At 38.1% G+C, this 12359-nt stretch overlaps 1 pseudogene; it reads left to right on the plus strand.

Annotated features, from left to right (window-relative positions):
- Positions 1-8623: 8623 nt before the first annotated feature.
- The window catches only part of LOC107654080 (protein NLRC3-like), an 11148-nt pseudogene continuing 7412 nt past the window's right edge, over positions 8624-12359 (plus strand).

The raw sequence follows: 12359 nt of genomic DNA on the forward strand, positions 1-12359 counted from the left end.
TGCCAGGAGTGGCATCGTTTGAGAAAGATGAGAGTGACATCTACTCGCTTCCACAAGGTATGCCATGTTCGTGGAGATACATCTGCAGAGAATTTGGCTGAGAGAATTCTCAGGGGGACTGGTCAGACCACGGACATGAGGAGAGGTATTGATATGGAGCCACTCACTGTTTAAGAGTATTGCACTCTTAAAAACATGAACTGTTCACCCTGCGGGTTCATTGTACATCCTGATGCTCCATGGCTAGGTAGCTGTCCTGATGGAGTCATCTTTGATCCCTCTGGGAACCCACCATTTGGTCTCCTTGAGGTCAAATGCCCCAATATCCAGAGCTATGTGGACTGCCCCTATCTAAAAATGTCCGGTGGTGCTTTGAAACTCAGGAGGCAGCACAAGTACTACTGGCAAGTTCAAGGTCAGATGCTCTTGACAGGGCTAGAGTGGTGTGATTTTGTTGTTTGTGCTCAGGAAGATATGTTAGTCGAGCGAATTTATAAAGATCTTCATGTAATGCATACCATTAGAGAGAGCAGATCATTTTTTCTTTTACCACTACATACAGAAGTGTTTTCAGTAAGTCACTCCAATGGCTTTGGGCATAATATCTTTCAATAAGTTTAATCAGTTTCAATCAGTTCAGTGAGTTCAGGTGTTATTGTTCATTTTTACAAATCTATACAATAACTGAACTGATCTATTGTTTATTTTTGCGAGTCTATACAGTATTCAAACTGATCGGTTGTTCATGTTTGCAAATCTATACAATATCCGAACTGATCTACTGTTCATGTTAGCAAGTCTATACAAAATGGAAATCGTTACTTAGTATACAGTACACATACTGTTATTGTTTTACTGTTACACTGTATACTGCTGTTGTTTACAGATATTTTTATACTGTTACATAACTGTCAATGTAGACTAGCATTCAATAGTACAGCTTTTCCCAAAGTGCACATGGACCATCAAGTTACTGTTGATGGGCTCTGAAAGGGATTTTGTGTACATATTTATTTATTTATTTGCTTGCTTTAATAATTGCGAAGGCATGTTGTAGGTAACTATCATAATAAATGTAATTCATGAATATAACTTATGACTCAACATTCAAATGAATAGAAAACACACTTGAAAATACTGTATCTTAGTCTTGTCTTTCACCATAGTTGTAAATAAAGATTTGAGCAGGTGGCAGAAGATTGATATAATTAGAACTGTGTTGCAATTGCAGGTTTAAGTATGGCTGCTCTAACAAAGGAAGGAGGTCAAAAGGTGGATTGTAAAATTATTTTTTTAATGAACCAACTGGTCAAGAAGAATGTTAATTATCAGGTATCAGTAATGAAAGAACGTTGGTACGAACTATATGTGGTAAGTCAAAAGGCAAGCAAAAAAACCATCAGGCCATCATAGTAAGAAAATTAGACAGTTTCCAGACCATATTTACAACATTTCAATGTGCCAAATAAAGACTTTAAAAGACTTAGTACACAGACAAGAATGACTGTGTAGACTCACTGGGCCCATGCCTTGACAAGTGGTCCATTCTGATAGTTAATGAGAAGACATGACACGGCAAACAGTTGATTAATGCTACCAGAAATGGACAAGGGGATGACTGCGTCAAACAACTTATGTTCCTTCACCCGCCGGATCAGGCGTTCAACATGCACCCTGAGCCTGGCCACAGACTGAGTGTGTCTCACCTCTCCGGCAGACTTTTGTGTGCCCTTGGTCACAAAAGCAGGCCTGTGGATTTTGCATGGTACCAGGCAATCATAGTAAGAAAATTAGACAGTTTCCAGACCAGATTTACAACAGTATATTTACAACATTTCAATGTGCCAAATGAAGACTTTAAAAGACTTAGTACACGGACAAGAATGACACTGTGTAGACTCACTGGGCCCATGCCTTGACAAGTGGTCCATTCTGATAGTTAATGAGAAGACATGACACGGCAAACAGTTGATTAATGCTACCAGAAATGGACAAGGGGATGACTGCGTCAAATAACTTATGTTTCTTCACCCGCCGGATCAGGCGTTCAACATGCACCCTGAGCCTGGCCACAGACTGAGTGTGTCTCACCTCTCCGGCAGACTTTTGTGTGCCCCTGGTCACAAAAGCAGGCCTGTGGATTGTGCATGGTACGAGGTTATCAATTAAGAAGCCCTTGTCCACCATTATGGCCATGTCAGGGGTAAGGACGTCGATGATCCCGGATTGCTTGAACAGCTCCCGGTCACTGATTGACCCCGCATACAGTCCAGAGACAAAAGTTACTGCACCATGAGGTGCCATTCCTATCAAAGCCTTGAAGGTGCAGTGAGATTTGTAGTTGGAAAAGACCTCACTCTGTAATAGCAGAGACGAAGGCGTTTGGCAGCGGAGCTCGGTACAGTCCAGGATAACCTGGGTGTCTCGGAAATTCTCAAATTCCTCTGGCAGGTAGGCTCGTACTCTCTCTTTCGGCAACCAAATTTGCACGGAACCTAAAAGAAAATAGAGGAAGTTCGCCCAAGTGGTTATGATGCGGCTCACTGTAGTCTGATGGACATGGAAGCGATGAGCCAGGTCTTTCTGCTTGAGGCCCAAAGCAAGGTGCATCATGAAGAGGAATAATTCATCGATTTCAGGAAGTGCCCGATTCTTCACATATAGCCCAGTCTCCCTGGTGACTTTGGAGCTGGTGATGCGAATCATCCTGTGTGTTGAAGGTTCAATCTGTTCCCAGAAGGCCATCATGTGTTTATAGCAGGGTTCCTCAAATCTTAACCTGGAGGGCCAATGCGCTGCAGAGTTTAGCTCCAACCCTGATCAAACTCACCTACTTGTGATTTTGTAATGATCCTGAAGACACTGATTAGCATGCTCAGGTGTGTTTGATTAGGGTTAGAGCTAAACTCTGTAGGAAAGTGGATCTCGTGGTCCAGATTTGAGGCTCCCTGGTTTATAGGTTGCAAATCTGCAAAGAAATAAATTGTTTCTTTTAAAACATTTAAGGCATAACACATGGTACAATAATTAAGTAATTACTACAGTCTTAAACTGATTCTCAGATAAGGAAACTACACTGACTTTGCACACGCCCACCCCTCAACACTCACACACACATCCTAACCCATTACACTAATAAACTATATACTAGGCCTAGTAAACTAGGCCTAATTCTGGGATCAAGGTAGGTGGAGCGGTACTGAACTGCAGTGGAAACGCAAACCGTGCCGAGCCGAACCGTGCCGTGCCGTACTGAGCCGTGCCGAGCCGAGTCGTACCACGCAGTGGAAAAGCGCCATTAGAACACATGTGGAAAGCATCTCTTGTTTCGGTTTCTTCTTCTCTTGTGTTTTGGAAATTCTGCACAGAAGATGTGTACTAGCGCCCCCTACTGTATAACAATGAAAACATTCTGTACATACAAGCACAAGTATAGTTCAAATATATTTAGACTTTTTCCTAAGCATAAGTCAAGTATACTTAAATGTCATTTTAAGTATATTTCTGTGAAGTACATAAAGCCCATGTCTGAGAAGTACATAAAATTAGACTGAAAGTATACTTTCAGTACAGCTTACATAACAAATAATAATCACAAAATGGTTTTACCTTGTGTAAAAGCGAATATCCTCATCAGACCCCGCAAATCTCTGGAGGCCAAAGCGGCTATTCACCTTGGCCTGCTCCAGCTGTTTCCGCAGATCTTCTATCTCTCTCTTCAACTCCTCATTTTCACATAGTGATAAGTCCAGAGCTGCAGGCTCCGGAACAGAACAATAATCACGTCCGACTGTATGTCCACGATCAATTTCCATTTCGTTTTCCTCCATATCTGATTCCAGTAGTGGTGGTCGCTCTTGTCGTTCCCAAACACTTAACCTAGGCGGCTGCATTTGGCGTTCACGGTTCCACTCAAATACTGAAGGGACAGCACCTTTTTTCAGACGCCTCCTACTTGTTCCTACACACTTTGCGTGTTTCCTGATTTGGAAGTTGATCCTTCTAATGTTTACAATCCATTTTTTCCTGATCTCTTCCTTCACCGGAAAGGAATGAAAACTAGCACAGGAGTTGTAGCGTGAAGACACAGAGCACAGCGGGACACTACAGTGCTCCGACGCTGCCTTCATTTGCTTTTGACGTCGGAAAACCGTCTTTTCCATGGTTATGGAGAAGATATAAACTCGATTTAAAACTGTATAAAACTACGACGTTTTCTTTGTTGTTTTAGTGAGGGGGCATGACTCCCACACAGCTGATGGTTTCTCTTAGTTACCATACAAACCGGAAGCGCCCTTGCCGGTATAAAGTATGAGCGGAAATACATCACAATTCTCGTTGCTTAGAGCCCATTGGTTGTCGCTTGTGAAATTCACTGCTCATTTGCATAAAGTTAAACTATTATTAACTTTTGTAGCATGACTTCGCCTACATTCGGTCGCTCATGTCGCCGGATGTCGCCAACACTCCACTGAAAATGAATGGGATCATGTTGCTTTGTTGTTGTGTGTCGTTGGCAGTATGAATAGGGCTTTACAGTTGAAAAGCTTATCTGAATATGATCTCACACTTTTGGCGCCCCATGCTGTGCATTCCAGCTGGAAACTGCAGCAAAATATGTAGAGGTAATACTGTTTTACAAAAATGCAGTCACCGCATATAGCTTTTATGAGATCAGACGTCTCCTCCAACACACACGGATTAAGGGAAAGAAGCTATTTTGGATAGTCCAACCTAAGCACACAACCTGTTAATTTCTCCAGTAGCATTTCACAACAATTTCAAAGGACAGATTTAATGTTTTAACATTTGAATGATGTCAGACTGATATTTCACCACATTATCAGCTTTGTCAAGGTTGTTCTGGGGAAAGTGTGATCTTTTATATGTCAACAGCCAATTTCATAACTTATTTGATTCAAGAAAAAGCCTAAAGTTTACATGCTAAACATGTATATCATATAAAATATTATACACTAGTCTCCTGAACACTTTTAAAATTGTTGTTGCCTTTATAAATAAGTCAATGTATTTCCTGATATACTGTGTACTGTGTGAAAAATGTGTGCGGAGAATGACATGCAATTGATTGCCTGTGGATTATAAAGCTATACACTTTAGCTATACACTATAGCAAGGCAAGTTAGTAAGATGATAGAAATAATTTCCTCATAGAGTTCATCCTGTCAACAAGAAGTATATTGAGAGAAGACTCAAAAAAAAAAAAGACAAAACTCAACTGGTTTAACCGGATGAATCTGAAGAGTGCAGATGTACTTTACAGAGCATGCCAGAGCTGCGACACATTTCAAGGTGAGTGCATTGCCATTTTGACTTTACATTTGCTTTGAATTATGTACAGTAAATATTGTACATGTAAGTTAATGTTTTACAAAGGCATTTTATAGATGATAACATTAAAATGTGGGAGAACCCTAGGAACTTGTGTTTTATTAATTAACTACAGGGTTATGGGTTTGTTAGAGTTGTTTTATCTGTTACTCTGCGTGAGAAATAAATCACATCACATTTCATAACAAGTAAAAATCAAATGAGAAGTAACATTGTGTTTGTGCGTACACCCGTACAAGCTTTTTTCCTTTTTTTTTGCTTTAAACAAAGTAAACAGTTTTGTATTGTCTAAACTACAGAACTATGATTTGGAATGCCTGGAAAACTTTCAACACTTTGCAGATAAAGATAAAAGATTGACTGTAGTTTCTGGAAAAACCACGGCAGATTACAAGAAAGAGAAAGAAAGAAAGAAAGAAAGAAAGAAAGAAAGAAAGAAAAATGCAGTCACCGCATATAGCTTTTATGAGATCAGACGTCTCCTCCAACACACACGGATTAAGGGAAAGAAGCTATTTTGGATAGTCCAACCTAAGCACACAACCTGTTAATTTCTCCAGTAGCATTTCACAACAATTTCAAAGGACAGATTTAATGTTTTAACATTTGAATGATGTCAGACTGATATTTCACCACATTATCAGCTTTGTCAAGGTTGTTCTGGGGAAAGTGTGATCTTTTATATGTCAACAGCCAATTTCATAACTTATTTGATTCAAGAAAAAGCCTAAAGTTTACATGCTAAACATGTATATCATATAAAATATTATACACTAGTCTCCTGAACACTTTTAAAATTGTTGTTGCCTTTATAAATAAGTCAATGTATTTCCTGATATACTGTGTACTGTGTGAAAAATGTGTGCGGAGAATGACATGCAATTGATTGCCTGTGGATTATAAAGCTATACACTTTAGCTATACACTATAGCAAGGCAAGTTAGTAAGATGATAGAAATAATTTCCTCATAGAGTTCATCCTGTCAACAAGAAGTATATTGAGAGAAGACTCAAAAAAAAAAAAGACAAAACTCAACTGGTTTAACCGGATGAATCTGAAGAGTGCAGATGTACTTTACAGAGCATGCCAGAGCTGCGACACATTTCAAGGTGAGTGCATTGCCATTTTGACTTTACATTTGCTTTGAATTATGTACAGTAAATATTGTACATGTAAGTTAATGTTTTACAAAGGCATTTTATAGATGATAACATTAAAATGTGGGAGAACCCTAGGAACTTGTGTTTTATTAATTAACTACAGGGTTATGGGTTTGTTAGAGTTGTTTTATCTGTTACTCTGCGTGAGAAATAAATCACATCACATTTCATAACAAGTAAAAATCAAATGAGAAGTAACATTGTGTTTGTGCGTACACCCGTACAAGCTTTTTTCCTTTTTTTTTGCTTTAAACAAAGTAAACAGTTTTGTATTGTCTAAACTACAGAACTATGATTTGGAATGCCTGGAAAACTTTCAACACTTTGCAGATAAAGATAAAAGATTGACTGTAGTTTCTGGAAAAACCACGGCAGATTACAAGAAAGAGAAAGAAAGAAAGAAAGAAAGAAAGAAAGAAAGAAAGAAAGAAAGAAAGAAAGAATCGGTTAATGCCTTTTGTTGTGTAACTAGTGTTTCTTGTAATTTTCTGGCTTCTTTTCAAAACTGTCTGAGAGGAATTTGAGACAAGATGGAATTTGTACATCTCTATCATTTTATACTGTAGGCTTTCATATAGCAAAAACAGCTGTAAATAAGGGTGTTTTCCCTTACGAAGAAGAACTTTATTCAAGTGTGCTATTAGTATACTTCTTTTAAACTAAAAATAGGAAAGTATACTTTCAGTCTAATTTTATGTACTTCTCAGACATGGGCTTTATGTACTTCACAGAAATATACTTAAAATGACATTTAAGTATACTTGACTTATACTAAATAAATAAATATATTTGAGCTATACTTGTGCTCCGAGAATCCGTGTTTTCATTGTTATCCGGTAGGGGGCGCTAGTACACATCTTCTGTACAGAATTTCCAAAAAAACACAAGTGAAGAAGAAACCGAAACAACAGATGCTTCCACATGTAATCTAACACGATCATCAGACTTAAACAGCATCAAAACTGTGCAACATTGTGGAATAAAATGTCGACCCATGAAGAGGTAATAATGACTGTCAAGCTTTGGGGTGTTGATCGACTTCATCTATGTTTTGATTATCATTCGAAATCCAATTAATAGTATTTTTTCAGCTTTTTGTTCAAAATCTTGTTAATTTCTTTATTTTTTAATTTTAATTTATAAAACTTACCCACATTCAAGTGTTTAAAAAAAGAATGCATGAAGCTGGAATAAAATGTTTTTGTTTACAAGCAGATACCCTGTTCTTTCTTTTGATGTTTTGTATGTTAAAAAAGCATCATATGACCCCTTTAAGAGGGAAAACACAGGGTGCCATTATAAGGAAATGATCAGAACTCAATTTCCTTTATCTTTTTTTTTTCTTAGATGTAACCTTGAAAATAATTATTACAATACTGATCATAATCAGTGCAATAACATACACAGTCAGGACTGCATCCAAAATGAATCTCTATGAGAAGAAAGAAGAGGGAGGTGCTCTTAGCTGTGTCTGTATGAAGAGCAACTGTTTAATTAAACAACCTGTTGGATTTCACGATAAATCACAATTCAGAAATCCAAGGTAGGCTATTGGTGAGTTGTTTTTGTTATGCTTTTTGTATGCATACTGTGTAACAATTATGACTACTTTTTTCCTGGGGTTCTGCAGTGAGGTAAGGGAAGATCTAATTAATTACCAGTCCAGATGTGGAGTTTGTGAGCAGGTTCTGATAGATGCAGTCTCTGGCGATGGTTTAAGAAGACACTGTATCAGCTGCAACTCGGACCAGACCAGACCGTGTCCTGTCATGGAACCAGCCTTGACTGAGGAAACTGGAGATTTGCAGCAGCATTCTCAACAACCAGATGATGATGTTTTACAGAAAATCAAAGATCAATACAAAACCATAATGAAAAACAAGTATGAGAGCTTATCTGAGGGAATCAAACTACAAGATAATCAAACCCTACTGAACAGTATTTATACACAACTCTACATCTTAGAGGGAGAGAGTGAAAGAGTGAATGAAGAACATGAGGTTTTACAGATGGAGAATAAATCCAGAATTCAACACTCACAAGACACTCCAATCTACTGCAATGACATCTTTAAAGCCTCAGCTGAAGCAGGACGTGAGGAGAATCAAGAATGAATGAGCAGATCAAGACTGTTCTTACTAAAGGCATCGCTGGAATCGGAAAAACCGTCTCTGTGCAGAAGTTCATTCTGGACTGGGCCGAGGGAAAAGCCAATCAGGATGTAGATTTCATGTTTGTGCTTCCATTTCGAGAGCTGAACTTGATCCGAAATCATCAGTACAGTCTTCACAGACTTCTGCTGGACTTTCATCCTGAACTTCAAGATCTGGACTCACAGATTTATGAGGAGTGTAAAGTGTTCATCTTTGATGGTCTGGATGAAAGCAGAATCACACTGATGTTTTCAGACGCTCAGAAAGTTTGTGATGTGACTGAGACTTCATCAGTGGCTGTGTTGATGTCAAAGCTCATGAAAGGAGAGCAGCTTCCCTCTGCTCTCATCTGGATCACCTCCAGACCAGCAGCAGCTGCTGAAGCGGCTTTCAAACAGCTGATGAAGGGCAATGTGATGTTCTACGAGGTGGACCTGATTGAGAGCGGCATAGACCTCACTGATGCCTCAGTGTATTCTGGGATTTGCACTGAGATCTTTAAGGAGGAATCTGTGATTCATCAGAGGAAAGTCTACTGCTTCATTCATCTCAGCTTTCAAGAGTTTCTTGCTGCTTTTTATGCAGTTTACTGCTATTTATGTAGAACTACTGAATCACTTTTTGATTCACTACATAATTTGCATACACGTGTATTCAGTAAAGTACAAGAAAGTGAAAATGGACAGCTTGAGCTGTTCCTGCGATTTCTGCTGGGCATCTCACTGGAGTCCAATCAGAGACTCTTACAAGATCTACTGACACACAGAGAACAGCTCAGAGAGCATCGAAAAAACTTCACTGTATATTAAAAACACAATTAAGAAGAACAAACATCTGTCCACTGAAAGATCCATCAATCTGTTCCTCTGTCTGCTGGAAGTGAAAGATCAGACTCTGTCCAGAGAGATTCATGAGTTTGTGAAATCAGACAAACACTCAGAGAAGAAACTCTCTCCCGCTCACTGCTCAACAATCTCCTACATGCTTCAGATGTCGGAGGAGCCGCTGGATGAGCTGGACCTCAAGAAATACAACACATCAGATGAGGCTAGAAGAAGACTTATACCAGCTGTGATGAATTGCAGAAAAGCTTTGTGAGTTAAGTTCATATATTAAAATAAATATAGAGTACAATATATAAAAAAAAAAAATTTTAGCAACATCATATGACCCCTTTAAAGCAGACAGATCAGAGAATAAATGATGGATGGTTATAGGACATGCATCTCAAAAGTTATTGATTTTATTAAGTCATATTTTGCATTGATGATTGTACTAGAGCAGTGGTACCCAACCCTTTTTTTAAGTCTTTTTAATTCAACACACCTAATTTGATTTAACAGCTCATTAGCAGAGCTCTCTAAAACCTGAAGTGGATCTGCCAGATTAGAAAGACATTAAACACATGTACTGTTAATGTGCCACCAGGCCCAGGTTCATAAACTGTGGTTCCCAACCCTGGTCCTGGAGGCACCCCAACACTGCACATTTTGCATGTCTCGTTTCTCTGACGCACCTTGGCAACACTATTACTGAGGTATTCTTCCATGCAACAGTCATTTGTTGCCATGGCAAGTAGATTTATTTTCAGGGGACATTCACACCTTTGTGCCATTCTGCTCTCCCCTTTTGGTCATTCATGTTAAATTGGATTGGCTGCTTTGAGGCTAAACCCATCCCCTAACCAGACAGCACACAGACTTCCCTCAAAAGTCATTTAATTGGTAAACTTGTGAATTATGCCACCCAAAACACTTACAGCAAAGTACGGAGCACCTAAAGGGACATTTGCAAAAAATTAGAACTATTTTAAACTCGGCCTTCAGTACAAAGACATTGTTTCTGTTCTTGCATTCTGACACAGATCTAGCATCACTGAGCAGCATAAGAACAGCTTTTTCCCTCAGGCTTTATTCCACCTGACCTGAACAACACATATAAAATCTCATGACATGTATATGTACATATTGTAGCATCTCAACTTACCACTTGTAGTGCAATTGAAACCATCTTTCACACACTTTTAAATATACTCATCATACATAGAAAATACACTTACCTAGTATTTAAAATATAAGATTTAATATATAATGAATATACTGTATACAAAATGTACTTATAATGTATTGTCCACATATTTTTATAGATTAAATAATTAATTTCAAATGTATTTTGATTGTTAACATTCCCTTTATATGATATACTTAACTACATTTTAATTCTTTAAACTATACAATCAAGTACTTATTGGAAATGTACTTATAACTACAACATTAATATATTTTAAATAAAATCAACTTAATTTAAACTTAGGATATCTATATAAAAGTGTGGTCATTTTTAAATAATTCAAAGAACACTTTTAAGAAATACACTAATAAAAGTCCTCTGCATATGTTTGCGGTAGTATACTTTATTTCAATTAACTAAAACTCAATTTAAATATCAGTGGAATTCAGGATATCTATATAATTCAATATAATTTTAAAGCGAAACACACTTGAATTAATAATTTGCAGAAAAAGCAATGTGAGTCTCTGCTCTCTCCCTGCCATCTGTGATGTAAACAGCCTAGTTTTCATTTACTGGATCATTGGACTCAAAACTTAAAATGATCTGACTGGAAACAGAGGCAAAATCGGGAAAAGGGTTTACAATATAAATTGTGCTTTAGTATCTTTGCATTAATTGCATCAAATTATTTTAATGTGTTAAGGATTTTTGAATTAATTAAATCATTTGGACACATTGAGGCATTCATTCTAAAACAGCTCTTTGCCTAAACCTCCTTTGTACATTTGAAACACTCATCAGTCATCAGACACTGTGGATGACAGTATTTCCACCCCCACAATAAAGTTATTGTAACGTGGGGTTTGGGTTTTGTTTGTGATTCTTGTTCATTGCTCTCATGTCTTTTATTTTGGAGTTTAGTCATGGTCCTTGTTCTGTCATGTGATTCCCTTGTCTTTGTGTTATGTTCTGATTTGTTCTTTGGTTCATGTGGCATGTTCTCATTGGTTGGTTCTTGTCATGTGACCTGGATTGTTTGATATAAATAGCCCTCATGTTGCCATTAGGCTTGTTCGACTTCATGCGGCGCCGCAAAGATCGGCTGCCGCCTGTCAAAAGCAATGCATTTTGGTTAGAAAATTTTAGTGATGGCGAGATGAAGCCTCATGAAGCATTGAAGCTTTTCAGCCAAGTGGTTCACAAAAGGGTTCATTTCTCGAGGCTTCATTTGCTCACAATACCACCTGGTGGCCAAAGAGTGTAAAACAAGCAGATACATTACAGATGACCTGATGTGATCTGTGATACACTGTATTTTGCGCCAGTTAAGGCTTAGAAATAATGGTGAAGAAAAAAAATCCAGACTAATCTATTTATATGAATATAATGTGTATTTTCTAGTGGTATATAATGATTGTATAACATAATGTAACATAACTGTGTAATGAACGTATTGGCTTGAAATGAATGGGGCCATCAGATGTGTGTAAATCAAGTTTTTGCTCATAATAGGCAGGAGGGGCAATATTATTAGTCTAAAACTGGAAAGTGGCTGGTAGGGCTGCACGATAAATCGAAATGGAATCGAGATCGCGATTCGACAGAAGCTGCGATTGTCATGCGTATCTTTCAGTGAAGCACGGTTCTGTGATCAGCAGTAAATCTCCATCCAAAGGCCAG

The sequence above is a fragment of the Sinocyclocheilus anshuiensis genome, unplaced genomic scaffold (assembly GCF_001515605.1).
Source record: "Sinocyclocheilus anshuiensis isolate Anshui unplaced genomic scaffold, SAMN03320099.WGS_v1.1 scaffold683, whole genome shotgun sequence".
Classification (NCBI taxonomy): Eukaryota; Metazoa; Chordata; class Actinopteri; order Cypriniformes; family Cyprinidae; genus Sinocyclocheilus; species Sinocyclocheilus anshuiensis.